The 22,382-nt window shown below is 39.2% G+C and overlaps 1 protein-coding gene across 2 annotated transcripts in view; it reads right to left on the bottom strand.

Moving 5' to 3' along the window:
* TENM3 (teneurin transmembrane protein 3) overlaps positions 1-20,123 on the bottom strand; it is a 419,680-nt gene extending 399,557 nt beyond the window's left edge. The window contains exon 1 of one of the 2 annotated variants that reach the window (XM_058837712.1): positions 20,045-20,123. The gene's annotated coding sequence lies outside the window, so the exon portion shown is untranslated. Of the gene's footprint in view, positions 1-19,812; positions 20,000-20,044 lie in introns of those variants that run through there. The other variant, XM_058837711.1, reaches the window with a different exon arrangement.
* Positions 20,124-22,382: the final 2,259 nt, after the last annotated feature.

Genomic DNA, 22,382 nt, shown 5'->3' with positions numbered 1-22,382 from the left:
TGTGTGAACTCTTTCTTTAGAAAACTAAGCAAAAAAACTTGAAAAATTATTCAAATCATTAAAAGCAAATAATAAAGCATACAAATAAAAAAAGAGTAGATATTTGACAAGCAAAATGTAATATAGAATTTAAAAAAAAAAAAATCAAGGAAAAGAATAGGGAAAAAACCAACAAAAATATGAGAAGAAAAGCAATCACATAAGTGTTTCAGTTACACCTATTCATTCTTCATGCATATGCTTCTCATGTTTTATCACATTTCACTAGAAAAACATGCTGGTTTTATCTGAGCAGAAGAAAGGCATCTAACTATTGAATAAGTAGGGAAGGTAATAAAGCAGATATTCTGAAACAATTTTATGCATCAATGCACTTGCATAACAGTCTTTAAAACATAACCATGATCCCCTCCCTACTGAAGATTTTCATCAGCTTGGTACAACTTAACTTATTTGCAACAGCCAGAAACCACAAGGGGCTTGCTACCTTAACTTCAATTTCCTAAAAAATGTTTACTTTCTTCCAGATGGCAAGATTAAATTACATAAACACTGTCAGCAAGTTGAATCCTCAAATGTATTCATTTCCAACACAGAAGCTTCAAAACCATCTATAATTTTGTTACTGATGTTTGGAAACAGCTGTAGCTGACATGGCTGTGTGTTGTATATGTCAGCGTTAAAGGATTAAATATTCTTAACCCCCGATGGAACGAACCTGCTCTATTAGCAAGACACAGTGTAAGGTATGTCTGAGACCAGTGCTACAACAGGCATGTCTTATTAGTTCACCAATAAACAAAAGAAGTCAAAGATGATGCAGTTGGTCTTTCTCTGGAGAAATGCTGGGGAGAAGGCTGGAATTTAACATATACTGATATTTTTAAATATCATGTGGTTTGTCAGCCATATTAAGTTTACTCTCTAGCTACAAAAAAAAATTTTAGGTAGTTTTATTTTTATTAATTTCTTAAAATAGTTTTAAAATAACATCATATGATTCTACAATCAGAAAAAATAAAAGAAACTTATGTTCCAGTCTTGTGTCGATTTATGTAAAAACAATTTATACAAATGATGTATCACCTGAGTAAATCCAAGTGTATACTTGTGAACAGTCTTCCTTGGGAAGAGTCCTTGATATGACTGAATGCCCCACATACATGAGTAAAATCAAAACTGTGCTGATGTCTTCACCTAAGTCAGACAGGCCAAAGGCCAGCAATCAGCTGCAAAGCTGTGTACTTGAGTTTTCTTGTTATAGGACTGAAGAATGGAGCAACAGCTTATGACCAGTAGGAAAACCACCAAGCATTGTGATAAAGCCAGGAAGGAAAGTACACACACTGTACACACTTTATCCTCACTGAGCATATATAAAAGTCTCAAAGCCCTTTTCTATACACATTCCTGACCCTACTCTTTCATGGCATTTTCACATTAAGGTGAGTAGGAGAGGATGTTTAAAAGTAATGTTGCAATTTTCCTTTCCTACACTTGTTTAAAAGAACTTCCTTCATAAAAAATGCTGAACCCTAAATTGTCCACACCAACGGGAAGCCTCTCTCCAGCCTGAATGGAAGCAGGGGGAGGTGCCATTGCTGCAGGAAAAAATGGAAAGCAGAAGAAAAAACAGCATACGAGCCGCATGATTTCTGGTACCTTATTGAAAATGTTGTGAACCCTTGAAAAAGAATGAGATGATAAATTAGGGCTGCCCCAGAGAGTTCTGCACTTCAGTAGATCACATGGAGAGCTTGAAGTAATACCAGAGATATTTTCCCATTGCAGACGACATGGAATTTTTTTTCTCTTAAATATTTCCTGAGGTACATTTTAAATTCAACATGTTTTTTCATTAGACTTTCATGTCTTCCCCTTTTCCCTTCATTTTCAACTCAGTTTTGGCTATTGCTAGAAAAACTCTCCTGCTTGTCTACTACCCTCCACTACCAACCTCTTTCAGAGAGCTGTGTGAAGGATGAGTAAGAAATTCATCTTTTTCCCCATTTAAACTCCACAGGCATTGCCAATCCACCTAATTCCAAACCTAAATGAGATTTAAGATTTCATTTCCTCACTTTAACACATGGAAGATCCAGGTTGTTCCTTTTGTCCCATCAATTTAGGGTATGCTTTGGCAGCAGAGACGCTGAAAGCCGTATTCTGGGGCATCGAAATGAACATCGGCAGGAACAGACTGTTCCATCAATTTTGCTACCACTTTCCCACAGATGCAAGCTGTTCAGTGCCCTGCCATTGGGAGAAAGTTGTCCTGTGGCAAAACACTACATACAGTATGATAAAAAAACTCCATCTTACATGAAATTTTAGGGGTTTTTGCACATCCAACATATCATACCCCAACTATAATGCATAGTAACAATTTGGAGGAAGAAACAGAACAGCAAAATGGTGGAACAGGTATCTGTAAAATGATTATTTTTTTTCTTGTAAATGTTTACATACTTGCATGCTTACAAGTAAACATGCAATGTTTACATGAATATGTAAAACATTTTCTTAGTGACATAACATTGTAAAAGGAACAGGCTGCTGAATTACAAAGACTAGCTTTGTTTCTTTTCAAATTCAATGTATCCCCATATCTCATGTATTTCTGCAATCTAAGGTAAAAAATTATGTTTGCACAAAGTATTTTGAAACAGAAAAATGTAGACTCTGCAGAAGGCACCGACAACCTGATTTACAAAGAAAACAACATATAAAATGACCCCTGTACCAAAGTTAGAGCAGATGCACAATTGCAAGGTCACTCTCCCATCACTGTTCAGACTAGGTCAGCTTTTGAAGACATATTACTCTAAGCACGCTTGCTGCTGTGACACAGACCTCACAGGCACGAACCTACCTTCACACCAGACAGCTTAACTAAAATGTCTGTTCTGCTTAGGAAGGACACAGCCTCCTACACCGACACCCCAGTACTTACATATCTGTAATGTGCAATACCAATCTTTTGCTTTATCACATCATCTAGCCAAACACCTCGATTCCTCACATCAGGAGGAAATCTTTTGATTTCACTGAAATCATGGGGAATGAGCTGCATCATTACAATTCACATGGATGTCTGCAGATTCAATTATCTGGTTCTCAAATTTGGTGAAGTCAGTCTGCAAAGCCATCCAATATAATTGCTTGGCATCAGTACCAGAACAGTATGACTTCTCCTGCCCACTGCATTTGTTAACCCCACACCAACTGAGCAAGTTTTAATCTCCATCCTGAACACACCCATTCCTTATGCAATAGTAGTAAGGAACTCCAGCTCATGGGAGTTAATTGTGCAGAGCATAAAACCACTCTAGGCAAAGTCTAAAACAAGAAATAATGACAACAGATAAACAGGATCACTAGGTATCATGTGTTTTAAAGGAAAGAAGTATTACAGTAAAAATTGCAGTAAAGCTAAATGCTAAAACTCTCTAGTCAGACAGATGTTTTGTACCACTTTAAAATAAGAAAGGCTCATGGAAATCAGAAAGCTGCTAAAAATGACACTAGAAAAGTGGAGAAAGTAATAATGATTTAAATCAAATTGGCACTGAGTCAGAGTGGCCTACAAAAGTTAAATTGGAAGAGCCACAAAATAATCTAGCCATCTTTATGGACAGATCAAAGCCAGCCATCTCAGTCCACAAATTGTTAATGATTGGGCTGGCAGTAAAAGAAAGAAAAAGGACATCTCTTAGAACTGAAAGTCAATGTTTTCTCTTTTGGAGGACAATGCATTCATTCCAGAGCCTTCTCAACAATGACCCACAGACCAAGCAGCAGGCAAAGATGCAGTTTATGATTTACAGTTCATTATGAGCAAATGATTCTTTCTCTAAAGATAGCTTAAAAAAAAAATATTACTTCCTTAACCTTACTTTTCCAAGTTGATCCAAGGACATTGCATAACTGAAAGCAGAGGAAGGGTGAGGGATGAAGCATTCTCTCTTTCCAAGTAAATGGTCCTTAATCTCACAAAGCACAGGAGACTTTGGAGTCTAAATCTTTTACACAGTAAATGAGTATGCCTCTTTCGTCTCAGCTGTCATCTGAGAACTTTATAATCATTCAATGAAAACATCACCTGATTGGGAATTTTCTAGAGATGTTTTCCCCTTTTGGGAAAAACAACTCTGGTGAGCTGCATCCTCCACCCTGTGACTTTTCAACAGATAGAGTACAGACCCGAAAGAGGCTGAGCACTGCACACCATCTTCCTCCTGCTCCAGAACCATTCAACCAGGAGCTCAGCCACTTCCATCCAGCCTCTTTCAACCCAACACAGCTCAGCTCACACTGTTTGAAACCAGGTTAACATTAACTACTCCAGTGTGTAAACTGGCATGGGTAAAAACACATTAGGTCTCAACAATACACACCTAGACTGGAACACCTCTTAGCTTGGATTCACGAGATGAAACAGAAAAATGCCATAATCATCATTGTCTAGTCTTCTTTGGACTGGTTTGTCAGTGAAACACACTATTCTATGTCATCATCTTTTCTTGCAACACTCCCTTAGTGTATGGTCAAACTCCAAATACTGTCAGTATCTTTATCTTTCGAATGCTTCTTTTTCTTGATAACTACCTCACCTCTAAGAAAACATCAAAATTCTTTTAAGAAGTAACTATACGTATAGAAGTAAGCTTTTGATCCAAAAAGGTAACCCAAGTAATACAAGGTCTTTACCAGATTACAGGATTTAGTAAAATATGTTCATAATGCTGTTAATGCATATTTTTATACTATTGAGAAATTGGAATACAGTAATTTTCAACTCATTTTAACTGTAATCTATACAAATCCATGAAGCCAACTACCTAATAACAGTTCTAATAAAAGATGAACAGTAACACCAAAACAACAGACTTCTATTACCCAAATTAAAGGACATGAGCATCAGTGTTTAGATATAAAACATTTCTCCTCAATGACTTCTTCATCTTTGATTCATAGCTTTAAAGGGTAAGGTGCAACTAAGAAAAAAAACAAACCAGCAAATCTACATTCAAAAGGCATATTGTACACCATTATGGGAATACTTTTGAGACTACTTAATTTAAGTCCATGCCTATACTACCATGTACACTTTAGAACAATCACTGTTTTCATTGATGGCAGCAGCAAGGAATTGATAGTATTAAAAGCTGTGAGCTGCTGAGCCTGTCACCTAAAATTATTAAAAACGTGGTTAGTCAGCACCTTGTAACTTCATATATAACCAGCAAGGTTTTGCAAAGAAATTTAATCACACTGGAACTAGGAAGCAACAGTGGTGATGATTTTCAAACAAAAGGAACGGAGTCAAAACATCTTCCCCTTTGAAACATGGCCATATTTAAGGACAGGCAACTCAAAACCACAGCTTGATACACTTCACTTTATGCAGAAGTATAGACTTCCAGAAAACTGTAAGACTAATACAAAGTCAAAATTATGGGGAAAAAGTCAAAATTAGCCAAAAATAAGCCTATAAAGAACATGATTCCTCCATAGCACCTAAGGAAGAATCAGGTTATATGAGAGGCCCTGCTCTAATGTTCTTGTGGTCCTACAAGCAAATTGTCTTACACTGTCTCAGTGCTCAGGTCTGTAAAATAAGGGTAAAGTCCACAGGTTTTATGAAAAGTGATATACTCCACTGGTAACTTCTAGACATGAACAACTGAAAAAGGTTTGGTGTGTCAGTTGTGTTTCAACCTGTATTGACAGCAGTTCTTACTGGGGGGACAAGCATGCAAGTGATTAGAGGGCAGGCTCAGGTACCCAGACACACAGGAATAATCTTCTGAATTACATCAGAAACACGGTGCCACTTACAGCATATGAGAAATAAAGATTTTTTTAAATCTATTAAACTTAATTTTGGAACTGTTTACTTTGCCACATGATTTTCATTTTATATTTCTTCCCTTTACATGTACAAAACTAGTGCCATGTGGACCACAATCTGACCCAAAGGCCAAACTGGCAATTGTTTCTCTAGAGGAAAACAAAAGTCTAATCCAGAAAGGCACACACACCTTTGGCTTCAGATTTGGGCTAGGAAAGTGCTAACGACCCTTAGAAGCAGATGGTCATGTTTTTCCATCCTAGTTTTTCAGTATCTATGCATTCATGTTGTAGATACATGTTTTAATACCATATAATCCCTTTTAAAAGTGCATTTCCAGCCCTCTTAGCAATTTCTCATTCCCAGCTTCTGCTACGAATTCCTTCTTCTTGCGTGCCAGCACTAGCAACTGTACTGTGGCACCAAGAGACACTTTGCAAATGGATTTAGCAAAGACTAACTCAAAAAAAAAGGAAAAGGAAAATTAACTTCAGAGGAAAAAATATATATGTGTGTGTATGTGTATATATATGCATCTGTGTCTCCTTAAGACAGATAAATTCTGGCTCAGCCCAAAGGCATACCAACTCTCATGTCAGTACCAGGAATGAAGGAAAAGGACACTTCTGGCAGATTAAAAGAAGCTGTAAGTTTTCCTATTCTCAGATGCATGCCCTAAGCATCAGGCTGCAATGACACCCCCTCCCTTCTTTGCCCTCTTCTGATCCAATGAATCTGTTGTTCACGGGTAACAGAACAGCCCCAACAGGAAAAATAAAAGCATCAGCATCATAACCTATAGCTAAGTGATGATGACCTTCTCCAGGAAAAAACAGGAACTGAATTGTGCAGCCTCCAAACAGCAAGGCTGCACAAGTCCATAACCATAAGTCCATCACAGAATGCAGAATTACCTGCTGTCACGTCAGCTGGTACTAAAGGGAAGGGTTAAAGTGTGAAAAGCCCTATGATCCCTTTATATACCCATGTCTGGAAAGAGAAATAGGTGGGCAGAGGGAAAAGCTATATAAATAGCTGCATCTCCTCTCTTTCAGGTTTGTTTCTCAGACAAAGCAATCAATTGTAGGTTAGTCTTTCCTTGAAAACTTCAAAAAGCACAAACCACCTATACAGACATTGATAGCACTGACACTACTGACAACATCTGCTATTTCAAAAAACTCAAATACCAAAGTACATAGGCTAAAGCAATCAGCCCTGTTACATCCTCTGCAAACAAGTGGCAATTGCCATGACATCCCTCTTGCTGCTGGAGAATTAATTCAATTTAAATACAGAGCAAGGGAGGCATAGCATCACTTATCACAGAATGGCTTGGGTGGGAAGGAAACTTGAAGAGCATCCAGTTCTAACCCACTTGTTATTGACAGGGACACCTTCCACTAGAACTGGTTGTTCAGAACTGCATCATCCAGACTGGCCCTAAAGACTTCCAGGGATGGAGCATCCACAACTTCCCTGGGCAATCTGTTCAAGCGCCTCGCCACCCTCACAGTAAAGAATTTCTTCCTATCATCCAGTCTAAACCTACTATCTTTTAGTTAGAAGCCATTCCTCCTTGTCCTACATGTCACTCTTCTACATTCTCCTTGTCACTACATGCTCTTGTAAAAAGTCCCTCTCCAAGTGTCCTGCAAGATGCCTTCACGTACTGGAAGGTGGCAATTAGGTCACCCCAAAGCCTTCTCTTCCCCTGGCTGAACAGTCCCAATTCTCATCATTTCCCTGTAGGAAAGGTGGCTCGTACATTTGATCATCTTGGTGGCCCCCCTCTGAACTCAGTATCATTGCTTTTCCTTCCATAAAATGATATATATGGTACATACATATGGTATAAAAACAACCCCACCAAGCAACCATGTGGTCCTACTATATGAACACATAAAGTTATTGGAAGGGGAAGAAAAAAGGTAGTCATGTATTTCACCTTCCTCTCTTTTATTTATGGTTTGTCTTGGTTAGGTTAGCCCCAAAGGTTTTCTGCTGTGATGTTGAGCACAAAACAGAGCAATTCACAGAGAGTAAAACACATGCATTGCAAACTCATTTCTAGAACCTACTTTTCTCCTGTAGGCGTTTCCAGTTTAATAAGAAAGGAAAATGTAGGTGGTGTGCTACTCCCTTTTTTAAAACTAACTAAAAATGCAGTCCTATCCTCCTTGTATTCCAGCCCTACACCTACCACTATGCTGTGTCTGTCTGTTGAACTGGGTCAGTGCTACTATCAACCGAGGAAAAAAAAAAAAAGGAAAAAAAGAAAAGAAAATTATAAAAATTGAAAATTAAACATTCAAAATCCCTTTTAACTACACTGCTGCTCTGAATTCAGTATACAGTCAAGCAAACAGCTGAGTTTTCAACAAGGGAGAGGGCAACAGAGAGGACAGGATGCAAGATGGCAATTTTTTATTTTTAAAGGATGCACTGACAGCTTATAAAAGCTTAAACTGTTAATCAAACCAACACCTTACTGTTTTTTGAGACAGTTATGAACCACCACAGAGGAGACAAAAGAACAAGCAGCTCCTGCACATGTCACCCAAAAATTGTATAACCCGTCTTCTGCAAGTTGAAATTGATATCTAGCAGTCATTTTCAGCCATCAGGGAGAAACGTAACAGGGCTGAGTGAAGCAGTCATGTGAATGGCACAGGAGAGCAGGAAGAAGAAATATTAAGACCAAGCTTTAAGAAACCCTGGTTCTTTTGATTTGTAGGACATTAAACTAAACTAAATATATTGGTAGCATTATGTGGGGGGGGGGGGGGGGAAACATCCACATCTACTGTCTATTTACATTTTTGAAAATAACAGCGAACTAGAACAGTTTTAATGGTTATATGCAGTTAACCCAATTTTTGCACATCTTCTTATTTAAAATCGTTTGAATTGCATTTAACAAAAATATTCGAAGTTCCAGTACATACAGTGCTTATCTGTTTATAAGCAAATAATTTATAAAGCTTTTCCCCCTGAAATAATCCATATTAAAAACATGAAACCTTCTACACATTTGAAGCAACATTTGCTTCTAATATGCGGTTCCTGCATGTTAATGTAGAAGCCAAAGTCCTATTTTAACCTGGGGACAATATTCAGCCTACAAATCATTGATGAAACAACAGTTTTGAAACATCTATAATGTCATTGCTGTTATAATATTAGAAATACTAATTACAATTATTATTATTAAAAGAGTAAACCTGAAAATAATTGCTTTAGTTCCAATCAAAGAAACCCTTAGCTTCCTCACTATTTTTACGTGCTTTCATAGCTGTTGATACAGTTTTGGCTGAGGCAGCACGTATGAAATGCCGTCTGTTTAGCTTAAATCATTAAACTGAGACTATGCTTCAGGCATACATTCAGAGCTACTGCAGAAAGTGTCCGGCTTTCAAAGCACTGGGGAGAAGGTCATGACATGCCTTAAAGACCTTCACAAAGATAGCCCGTTTGGGTGCCTAATCTCAGGCAGACAAGATCCCTTACAGGCTGTTTCATTTCTTTTCCTCCATGGAGTGGGTATGACACTGAAGCACAGCAAAGAAGGTCCTGCAAAGAAACCTCCTCTAGGCTTCATTCAGCCTCTTGGGCTCACTGAGCTACAGCCCACACAGGATTGTAAGTGGGCTTAACAGCAGTTCAATGCGATACCTGGTGACGTAGCTTTCATTTAGGCTAGATGTAAGCAAAGCCTCTTCACAGGCAAAAAGTGATGGGCTAATGGGCTTTTTTATTTCATTAATATTAAAAAAATTAGCATTGTAACTTGTTACTCTTGTATATTCTTTAAACAACCACACAAAAAGAAAACTTTAAAAAACCCCTACAGATTTGATTCTCATAATACATAAATCAATAAAAAAGTTAACATCATCCTTAATCCAGTCTCACAATAAAAACCTTAACAAAAAAAGCTGTTAATATGGTTTTCTTGCATGACGTTGCACATAAACAGCTAGCTATTGTGCCCTTGTTATAAATCAGGAAACTTAAATTCTGTCAGGTTAGTAGTGTGTAATAATTAGCAGGTGTATAGACTAAAATGAAGCTAGTTCTTACTTAATATTTAAATAATTGAATCAAGTTTCTAGTGCAGGAAAACTTACTGCACCTAACAATGATTCTAACATGGAGAGTCCTTTTTATGCTTGTCCACTCCCATGAATCCTCTTGTTAATAGGAACAACCTTACACAAGCAGGGTGGAAAAAACCTTACTCCTACAACAGGTTATAAAACACTAATATTTGTTCATTTAAACTGATTAAAACATCAATAAGATGATTTTACTTCTGAGCCTATTAAACAATTATTTTTGGAAGTGTAGTCAATAGAATCACCATTGGTGACACTGAATTTAGGTGTGACACCCAAATAGTGAATGCAGAAGGACTGCAAGGAGTGCAACCAAAAGGCTTGGAATTGCACAATAGTTTAGGTTGGAAAGGACTTCTGGAGGTCATCTTGTCCAAAACTGAGCTTAAAGCCAGTCTAATTAAATCGGGTCTAGTAACTAGTGCTAGAAACAAGTCTTAACCTTAGGAAGCTGAAAGCAAAGTGCTTAATGAGAATGGTCCCCAGAACAAATACATCTCTGGTCTTAACTGCTAAACCATGCCCAAGAATTGTTTGGGAGTCCCATGAATCTGTACAGATAGAAATGCCATTAAGGGAGCTCTTTGAGAATTAAGCCACACAGATGACGGTGTCCCAGCACGTGGGAAAGTTACAGCGCTGTGTTTAACATGGTAGCACAGGCGTAACCTCACTGTGCCCCCTTTTGGACAAGTGCACTCCTTTGTGTGGCTCAGTAAATAAACAGTTATTGGATTTGCTTGTTCCAAATGCTGGGAATGGGGGTGGAAATCATCCTAAATACATTTAACAATAAGGTTTGACTGAGGACTAGAGTGCAGTCAACCCATTCTGTGCTTTATGGGCTCTCCATAAAAACTGAGCAGTTCATCAACTCATTTCTAGTCAAGTATTTACTAAAAAAAGAACACAAAGCAAAGGTAGATTTATATCAAAGGTTACAGGCAGAGTGTGTAATCCCGTATCAAGAAAAAAAAAGAAGAAAACACATGCTGATTATTCTCAGACTTTCCTCTGAAAGCAATGAGCCTAAGCCTATAGACCACTGATCACAGGGACAATGCCTATTCACTACACAGTCTCATTGAAGTCCCTGAAACTACCAACTGAACAGATTATTTAGAGGTTTTCAGAACCTGACTCAATACCACCCAATTTCCTATTTCTATCTTAAATTCGCATTTAAGAATTCAGAAGATTATCTGAGTTCAAGATAATCTGTATGTCCTATAGCTCCCGTGATAAAAATCTAATCCTTGTAATTTACAAATCTTAAGTACTCACAGGTTTTTAAAAAAATTAAATAGTTTTTTATTTTCCACTTTCTTTGAAAAGTAAGGTTTTCAAATGAAAATAAAGATTACTGGCATTTTAATTCTACCCAAATAAATAAAATCTGATATAACAATAATTACAGCAAAGCAACCAAGAGAAAATTTTGTATCAAATAAGCAAATATGAAATATTCTGCCCTAGATCCTTGAATGAATTTTAATGAGCATCGCCATTTTGATTGAATGAATATTTTATTTTGGACCTCAGGAATTCTACCTCTTGATGACAAAGAAAATATGGAGAGAACACAGGAAACATTCCTACCCACATACTTTATTTTAATTACAATATTTAAAATCTCAAACAATGTTAAAACACATTATTTAAAGAGAAAAGCTTATGTATAACCCCCGATATATTACATTTCTAGTACTGATCTGCACTGATTAAGTAAGAGTTGACTTATGCAGCTAATATTAAATTTAGAAATTAAATACATGTCCATATTGTATGCAGCCTAGCTGGAATTCACTAGATTAAACATACTAATTAATTTGGTCATGGTGTGCTTTGTATTATAATTCAGCACTTATTTATGAGGCCCACATATTCAGTTTACTGAATTTAATGTCTGCACTGTTCTTAAACATATCATTAAAAGTGCTAACATTTTATATTAACCCTGTATCACTCCACAATTAACATGAAATTATCAAAAGAATAATAAAAACAGCTATACATTTTTAAGCTACTTAAAAAATTACATTTCTAAATGTAATTGTAATTATTTCACGCTAAGTAAGAGTTGATATTTCATTTTCATGCTAAGATACTCTTCACTCAAGAAAGAAACTAAAACCCCAGCTTTTCTAATCACTTATTACTTCTAGGTTTCCTGTAGAGCACAGTCATTCACAGTTGTATTCCTGAGTAACCATACCTTTAGATAGACTGGATTACCAGGTGAGTCTTTTTTCATACTCTTTTCAATACACAAATTATTGAAAAACCTCCTGATAGGTGATAAGCATTTCTGCTCCCAGCACTCACTGAGATGTCACTGTGGACTTCAGACCCTAAGTTTTTTGACACTGGCCTGTGCTGAAAACATGAACTTCTGCAATTGTCAGACAAATGAGGGGAAAAGGACAAATTCTCCTGTAATTTTGCACTGGATGTCTACCAAGTCAGTCCTGAATGGCCAAAGTACATGCACGCACAGATACACATCTATATTTTTAAAAAACTGCCAAGGAAGCTTTTCATTCATCTGCCATTAATTTACACTAAAACCAAAGTAGTAATACTGAAGATCAGACAATCCAAAGCATGTGCGCATGTATGCACATTACCAGCAAAGCAAGATATGAAAAATACTTCCCACCATCTATACAATACTAAAGGGCTCTTTTTGCCTAAATTTTTAATTTTCTAATTAGTTATGGATGAAGGGATATCAAATTTGAGGATTTCAAATTTATCAGCTTTACACAGCAAATGCAACCTAGAACTCCTCAGCACTCTCAATTACCTGATTATTTGTCCAGATTAAGCTCAATAATTTGCAGACGTTGAGAATTTCTCCAGTTCCTTCATTACTTTAAAAATACAACATTTCTGCCTTCCAGCATGGGAACAATGGTGAATAAATGGTAATTTAGTAACTGCTGCCTCAATGTTAAGACTTCCAGTGACTGTCTTTGTTGCTAAAGCAATACACAAACACTCCCAACTTGTAACCAAGATTTCAACCAGCTGATTTGTTGGAATATAGTATCTTTCTGCAGTTCCAGTTGCATAGGTTTGGATGCTGCCACTCAACCTTTTGACATTGAAATCAAGAATCTCTCGTAAAAGGAGTAGGGAGACATCAAATACCTGAATACATTCAGTAGCATGAACAAAGAATGTCTTCCTTTAAAAAAATCTGATTTAATAAAATGAATTATTTTCTGCTTTGTCAAGTTTACTAACAGAATAAGAGGTTTTTTCTTTTAATGGAAAAAACCCATCTGAGCCATGATGGGTTTTGAGCCTTTTTTCTGAGCCTTTTGAGAGGCACCAAAGCCTATTCAAATAAGCCATGTATTTTATAAAAAGAAAGAAGTAAACTGCTTATAAAAAAGAAGAGGGAAAAAAAAGTAAGAGTTAAAGTGAAATCTAAATTTAAAGTGTTTCACGAGCATAGCCCTACATGTCATGACCCAGAAGGTAAATGGCAATGTCTTCACTGGGGTGAGGAGAGCTACGCTGGTTTGCTTCAGCTGGGCATGCCCTAGCTGCACAAACCTTCACAACAAAACAACTCCACCTACCCCAGCTTTCTATAGGCATAAACTACAATAAAGCTGAGAGGGAAAAATATTAGCAATACAATTTGGTTTTGTTAGAGAACTGTGGTATTTGCTTTTAAAAAGCTGCTTTACACTCATCAGTCTCAAGTATTACATTGTGATATTTAAAAATAAATTAACAATTTGCTGTGGTGAGTAACATTTGATATATGTGTGTATCATATATCAAATAAAAAGATGTATTATTGCTCCTGTCATTAGATTACAAACTTCTTGAGACAAGTGCTGGTCAGTTTATCTATGCGGAACCCTAAGCATAAAGTTTCTGTAGAATTTCTTTAGAAAGGTCAGACAAATGTTCAAAGGATTATAATGAGAATGGATGAGGCCTTTGAAGGACTATGCAGCCTTTCATTTGCTAATCTAAAGTAACACTTATTAGCAATGATGATTTCTTCAACCACTACATAGTCACCCCTCTCCATGATCCAGTCAAAGTGTATCAAGGACTTCTATGATTTAGGAATCTATTGCTGTATTATATTAAATCATGTGGTGATTAATTTCTTTCCCCCTCCTCTAAAAATTCTCACATGCAACTTTCTATTCAACTCCTGCCAAGAAAAATGTTTTAAATCTGTATTTTACCAATTTTACCCTTGACAGTTTTCTTAAGACACTAAAAATTGTCAAGACTCAAATAAGGAAATAAGACACATTAGTTCCTTTGTAGGTTGGCTTAACCGCTGTCAAGAATACTATTAGAAATTCAATACAATGTTGAAAAATAACACCACCAGCACAACTGATTTCAACACGATGCATTCTAAGTTCCACACCAAGACAGTTTTTACAATAATAACTGCTGCTTTTCTGAATGTTTTTCTAAGCTGCTGCAGGAAAAGCTGAAGTAATAATATCTTAAGATTTTTGCAAGCTGCAATTTTACACTTCTGTAATTCAGATGCAAAAGAGATGTGTAAGTATTCACTCATGAAATTTAAAGGTTTATAGAATACAGATTTTAGATCATCATTATAAAATATATTCTCTTTTCTTTTAAAATAAATTACTTGAAAGAGTAAACCAAGTTGGCAAATCTGTTTTGCAGCAAAAATTTCTGCAATCGTTCCAGCATTTTGCAAGGGATGGAATGGAGGTATGTAGGGGTAAGAATAAAAAAAGAGGCATAGAGACTCTATTATCATATAATTATAATCCATAGCTAGTGCATGTTAAGATTTTCATTTTAAAGATTTACTAGCAGTGTGATAAAAATATAAAAATATAAAAGCCAGGAAAGTAAACAAAAAACCCATCTTTTCTCAAGCTGAAAAGTCATTTTCTTCTATACACAAAGATTGAACTTGCGTTCATGAACTCCTACTGCAAAAGTGAATCAAAGTTACTACACCTTATAGCACGCATTTCAGTTATTAAGAGATTTGAACACAAGGTTCTACTACAGCCTCCCAGTTCACTAGTATGCGACAATCCAGGTAATTTGCTGATTTTAGTGGATTTGCAGAGTATGTTAATCAGTGCTGAATTTAGTACAGCACTTTGCAGTTTCTAGTTTACTGTTTTGCTTTCCATACATCTAGGCACTAATGTTTGCAATTAACTTTTTTTGTAGACGCAAACATACACACCAAGTATCAACAACCTCAATCTGTTACAGACTCAAGTTGTAAAATTTTAAATAATTAGGTCACCTAGGCTTGAACTCATATGTTGAATTTCAGTCTAAATTATAAAAGCACGCCTACTTCTTTGCAAGACTCACAGCATATATCAGCACAAAACAGTTCCAGACTTAAACTGCTTTTCAACCTTGTGTCATCCAAGCATCAGCTTTGCATAAAATGTATTTTAAAACAACAGTAAATTGCCCATAAGGTGAAAGTATGGAACACATGGACAGACTTGCATCTAAGAAGGCAATCAGAGATACTGTTCGTGTTGTACTCTCCATTTTATTATATGTTTAAGATATTATTCCCTTCATATTTGTTCAGTAGCAGCTATTTCAGTTACAATATTAAAATGAGCCTGTACAAATAATGTTTATTCCATAAAGCCAGACTGAACTAAAAGGTGAGGCGCACTTAGAGCCTGGTATTCATAAATAATTTTGTAATTTTATTACTTCTGATCTGCATAAGATCAGGAATATTTTTATGCAGTGCTTCAGTTGCAATGTTCTGTTACTGTTTACATGCACATTTGAACTAAAAGACTGATGTAATTAGTCCAATATGAAAACTTTAAAAATGTACTGAATGCAATTAGCACATCTTGCAAGAAACATATAAATAACTATAATTCAGATTTAAATTACTATCTTCATAATAGATGCATACACCTATATCTTCTTAGAATTGTTTAGCATTTTCAGGGGTTTCTCTTTTTTTTTTTTTTTTTTTTAATTTGGCCTTTTTAAACTTATTTTTCTCTCACTATTGAGAGAGAAATTATTTTTTTTTCCTGGACTTGAAATGTTTATGCATCACACTAAGCAGTAGTGTGTTAGCCTATTGGTTAAGTATTAAACAGTGGCGAAGCTGAGACCAAAAGGTGCACAGACAATGTGCAAATATTTCACTACCTATGGAAACAAGTACAATCTTTGTTACTTTTAAAAGAGAAAAAAAATAGCATTGGCATGTCTTTCAATAATTATGCAGGCAATATCCAGTGGGTGTGCACCTTGCATTTGAAAGTAGCCTTCCGAGTTTTGATTTCAAACGCTAAAGCTGGTCCTCCAAATAATTCAGGAGACATGCATTGTAACAGCACGTAGTGATGCACAAAGACACTGTCTGTGCCTCATAGTTGTCACTTCAGACTCTCTGCGAAGCCCAATACCACAGTAAAGGACACCATTTAATACAAATGTAGCATTTTGGTTTTAGGATTTTTTTGAAGTTTCTTGGGTTTTTTAGCTTTAAAAAAAAAACAGCACAGAATTTTTTTCTAACTCCTCTGTCAAGCTTGAGTCAGGCCGCAGAATGGGCACCTGAGTCTCCTGACCCTGTACTCAAACTCCTGGAACCTGTAACACTTGCTTTCTAACAAATCATCTCTGGAGATGGAGCAGGCTTCCTATCAATCACTAACAAGTTAATTTCACATAATAAGGCAGGTTCGAATGCAGACTGATACATTGTGAAATGCTGTATCTAAAATTGATTAGAAGAGCACTCAAAATGAATGCAGCCCTCCAAACCACTTCTTTGCTCAGAAACATTAATCTCACTTATAAGGAGAGCTTCATAATGGTAATGCTTGGTATGAAAAAAGTATGAAATAAATCAGGTTTTATAAGACACAGCAATTAATCAGTTTTAGAACTAAGGAAAGGCTGTTAAAGCAGCACATTTTTACAATGGTAACTTCTTTAAAGCCTGTTGCCTACAAAAAACTGAAAGTTTAGGGCTTTCTTTTAATTGCTCGGCTGACAGTGTGAACCCCAACCCTAACTCTGGGTCCCTGAAACGTTTTCTACAAGCTAAAACTCTTTGTAAATAATACTACTCCGTTAGAAAGATAAAGCATTTATTTTACCACACTCTTCAGTCTAAGAAGAATTTCATGCAGGTATCCTGAAAGGACTTACTTAATTTAACTAGTTAGCCTGGGGTAAAAAATTTATTTCATCAAACCAAGAATTTTCTAATAAACACACTAAAATTATTTCTGGTAATATTTTTTGTACTTGATACTGCACAAACGTGCAGGTGATAAGCATCACATTATCACTACATTTACTAGAACAGAAAAACCTAACAAGTTTACATGTATTAATTTAATAGAACAGATTCTACAGTAAAGTTATTAAAAGAAAATAATATTATATAGATGTATTATTCTTATTAACAATCTCTAACGTGTAGTACCAGTATAGCTCAAATCAGCCTCTAAATCTTACACAAGCACAACTTACTTGTGTAACATTTTGAAAAAAATATTTTAAGGTTTCGCTATAATAATTTTGCTCCATAAGAATTTTATGTTCTCTTGTACACTGACAGAGAGATGAGTTTTCTATAATAGAAATGCAGCATTAAATACAGTATCACTATAAAGATAAGAGCAGTTCTGACCCAAAGCCTTAGCATCTCTGGTCCTTTAAGTCTGTACAGCACAATGCCTCTTCACAAACAGCACCTGATCTCCAAGTTGCTGGGCACTCTCAGCTTTTATTGGGCTCAATCCAAAACTGATGTAAGTTAGTGGGAGATTTTGCATCAGTCTAGAGGGGCATCAGTCTGAACAATGTTCACTGACTTTAACTGAAGGTAAAGGTTCTGAGTATCTTACTGAGCCAAGCCTATAATCTGTTAATTGTTGGGGCTAGGAGATGACAAAATATACTTTCAGGTTATTATTTAATTTTCTTATATTTTATGGGACTTTTATAAAACAGATGTTTATTAAAGTGGTCATTGTGTGCTCATTTGTAACTTTAAATCTAGTTTCAATTAATATATCCTTTTAATCTCTTTTTTCCTTTGAACAGAGAGTAATTACTCCCAGCTCTGAGAGATTTGACTGAAGTACCAGTCTTAAACTGCTAACTGGATTATGAATGTTATTTTGGTTTTTCCTCAAAACATATGAAACAAAAGAATCTCAGAAGAGTCAAGTATTTCTTATACCAAACAGCATCTTTTATCTCAGTGTTCGCTCCATTGAACCCCTTTCCATTTTTAATCAGATGTATGCATCTAATATTTCTGTACTGTTGGCTTTCTTTTCTCTCCCCTAATACACTAGAGCATTGAAAATAACCCAGCAAGTTCAAAATAGCAAAGCTTCAGAATTTTAAGGTAATACTTTTTCAAACCTGTTATATTTTTCAAAATTTAATTGATACCATTTTCACGTATATTCATACTTACATAGGGACCCTTCTTCCAGAGTATTCTTATATAAAAGTACAATTTATGAAAATTTTTCCCTGCATACAGTATAAAACTAATCTTCTAGATGTGAGTGCAATAATAATTCTGAATAGCACTTGGATTATTTTAGAAGGGAACAGCAGTGGTATTTTCAGAGTGTCTTCAAGTGTTTTACAATTAACTTTTCTGTAAGACCATAGATGAACAACATTTATACTTCAATCTTTACTAGATTGAATTTTAGGATCCACACATTCAAATAATAGCTCTATAACTCTTCAGTGGTATGCCTAAGGAAGTATATATAAAATGCAGGGGTAACAGTCAAATAAAACCAAACAAACATTGAACTAAGGCTTACCTTAAGAGACACATGATATTTAGAAAGTACAAAAATAAAACTGTTAAAGGTCTCGTATAAAAATATTTTAAATCTAAATATTTAAAGGAGCCTACATCTACATGATACCTACATGATATGGAAACTGCTCATGCTAAAAAACTTCTGTGATCCCATCAAGATGGGAGTTTAGGTATGTTATCTTTTTATGTTCTTTGCTTAAAAGCAACTTCATAACATAAAACTCTCAAGTCCACAGAACAGTGGATCTGCTTACTACATACACGTGAAGAAAACCTCCACCAGACATCAAATATATTTGGAATTTCGCGGGGGAGACCACCCCTTTTTCTCCCCAAACCACAGTGACATACAATCTCTTTGGTCGCCATGCGTTTTCGCTGCACAGCAATAGTTTTCAGTACAGTTTACTAACTAGACCATTACAGATGCGAGCCTCAAAAACCCCGTCCTTTAGCAGGAGGGCAGGTAGAGCCCCGGTAGCAGCTCTGGAGCACGGAGCACCCGGCAGCTGTCACCGCCCGCCGCCGCTTGACAAACGCGCTGCCCGAGGACGCCGGAGCCGGCGGGAGCGCCTCGCGCCCGCACACCCGAGGTAACAAACACCAAGTTCCAAACCCACCAGAAACTTGCTCGGACGAGCTTTCGCGTCTCCGCCCGCACCTCTACGCTCACCGGACAGGAGTGCGGACACTTCCGTTTATCTTCCGAAAGTGAGGATGCCGACTTGGGAAAGCACCGAAACTGTTGTGGTGCCCGGTCCCACCGCCGCTCCGCGCTGCCGGGAGCGTGCTCAGCTCCCCACCCCCCCCCCCCCCGGGAGCGCGCACCAGCAGCCCCAGACCCCGCTCCGAGGCCGCCGAGGCCAGCAGCGCTGCTGCCAGATCCGGCCCCCTCCCACCCCCACCCCCCGCTCAGTTTTCCGCCCGGAACCGCGGAGTTTCCACGTTAAGTTGCGTCCCCGACCCTTTCCTCCAGCTCCCCCGCGCCCGCGTAGCCCTACCTTGGGCCGCGCTCCGGCCGCAGCCGCGCGTCCCGGGGCGCCCCGCGACTCCCGCCCACAGCCCGGCGAAGGTCCCGCCGCCAACGGGGGCGCTGGGGAAGGGAGGGACGGAGGGCCGCAGAAACCTCCGCCGGCCCCCGCGCACCAGCCCCAGCCCGGGCGCAGGGTAGCGGCCCCGGCTCCCCGCTGCCGGCCGGACAGCCGCGGGCGCGGAGCGCAGCGCACCACTTACCGCGGGCACGCCGCGAGCCTCGCCGCCTCCGCGCCCCGGCAGCAGCGCGGGGGAGAGCGGCGCACGCCGGCACTTTGTCAGGCCGGGCGGGCGGGAGCGGAGGGCGGGCGGGAGCGAGGGGAGGGCCAGGGGCCGGGCGGGGGGAGGGCCACGAGTTGCTGCCCGCGCCCCGCGCCGCGGGAGCTTACGCGCCCCGCGGAGCTCACTCTCCCCGCCTCCTCCCCCGCCGGGCGGGCAGGGAGTTTGGCCCCTCTTCTTGCGGGAGGGGAGGGCGAAGGTGCGCGCACAGCGACGCGGCGGGCGGGGGAGGAGCGCGGGGAGGAGCCGCCGCCGCCAGCACCTACTTTCTCCCTAACGTGGGGGACCCGGCCGAGGGCCCCGGTGCTTCCCCGCGCCGCCCCGGGCCGGGCCACGACCCGGCGGGCTGCGGACACTCAGCCTGCTATTCCCCCCCCCGGCCCCGCCGCTGGCGTGGAGTGCCGTGGCGCGGCTCCCACGCTGAGCCTAATCAGCGCATCCACGACGCCGGCGGTGATTTAGGGGTCATCCGCGAGCGGCACTTCAGGCTGATGAATGGCTCTTGGCCGCTGTCTGCCCTGATGAGGGTGTCTGCGTGCTCCTGATTGCAAACACTAATGAACTTACACGGCTCCGCTGCGCGTTCCCTCCACCCGGCGGGGCACGAAGCATCCCTCTGCTGCATTTTGTTTTCCGCGGGGACCTATTTATTTTTAGCAGGGGAGGGCAAGAATTTGGGGAAATAATCCGCAGCTCCCCGCAGCACCGCACCGCGCCTGGCCAAGCAGAGCCGGCGCCGCGGGCAGCCCTCCCGCCGAGGCTCTTTGGCGCTGCCGGCAGCCCGGGCGCGGCACGGCCGCCCGGCAAGGCCGGAGGGTGCCGGAGGGGCTCCCCGGCCCGGCAGCCCGCCCCTCGCACAGGCACCCGCAGCCCCCCCGCCCGGCCTTTCCGCCGCACCCCGGCAATTTTCGGAGTTGGGCGGGAGCCGGGTGCCGAGTGACCTGATTACAGCTTAAACATCTGCTTTTAAAGCCATTTCTCCGTGGTGTACAAAGGCGCTTCTGCTTATTTTTCTCCCTGACTCCTCAGCAACCTCTCGGCTCAAAGTAGTAGCTGTAACTTTTCACATACTGAGATGTTACCTACCTACCTATCTAGGACCGCTCTCTTTTTACGCCTTTATCCTTCCCTTTTAAACTCAAAGGCGTTTCACACACGAGATGCGAAACACCCGGAGAAGTCAGACAGATGAGCAGCTTTGAACGTTTAGCTGGCTAGCCGCTGCAGTACTTTGATTTTCCTAACTTTATCCACCACATCTCTGACTCTGTAATGAAAGATGCACGACTGTGTTATCTTAAACGCTCCCAAGGAAAATCCCTATATTCCTCTGTCCTGAAATAACTGGAAATATCTCCTAATCATAGAAACGTTACTGCAGATGTAACCAACGGGCATTGCGAGGGGGCTGTCTAAGATCAGTCCAGCAGTTTTCTCTCACATGCCCGTGTTTTACCCCTGTGTTTTCCTTTGTGCTTGTACTTTGCCGGGCTCGACCCGAGAGACAAGGTGCCTGGGTATATAAACCGATTCGACAGTGCTGAGGTCAGCATGTGGGAATTACAGCAGGTACAACACACACAGAGCCAGCATCACACAGCACTGTTATACAGCAAGTGCAATAGAAAACCACAAATGTTTCAAGCCTTTTTAAGTGTATAGCCAATGTGTAATTCATAATATTGAGCAGACAGAAAGAAAGAAAATAGAAGTACTTTATAATGGAAATGACGTGTCTTCATCCTCAGTAAAGTTGTAATAAAAGTAACTACTTTTAAATACAGGTTTGCAAAAGTATTTTGAAGATACAACAACTAAACCAGTGAGAATGAAATGAATACTGTTCTACTGATTTTGTGGGTGGCTCTGAAGTGGAGGCATTTCATTTCAAAAAGTAGGAGCCAGAGACCTCTCTAGAGAGAGTTCTGTGCAGGTAAGTGCACAGACAATACAGGTAGAACTGGAATCATCATGACCTTGTCTTTCAAATAAAATATTATACGAAGGGTTTAGTCCTTATAAGAAAGCACTCGAAGTGCGAAAATGGGAATTGCACAAAATTTATTGTTACAAAACGCCTATAAGCTAGGCACACAGGAACAATCAACCCTGAATTTATGCCAAATGCTGCAATTGTTGTTGCATATTATACAAAATAGAATTTCTGTTAAACTAAAAGCAAATCTTGTAGACTCAGGGTTTAACAATTTTTTTTTGTTTTGTTTTGGCTTACAGTGCTAACACAGTATTTAAGGTTACG

The sequence above is a fragment of the Poecile atricapillus genome, chromosome 4, assembly GCF_030490865.1.
Source record: "Poecile atricapillus isolate bPoeAtr1 chromosome 4, bPoeAtr1.hap1, whole genome shotgun sequence".
Lineage (NCBI taxonomy): Eukaryota > Metazoa > Chordata > Aves > Passeriformes > Paridae > Poecile > Poecile atricapillus.
This window is presented reverse-complemented; position numbering and strand designations above follow the sequence as displayed.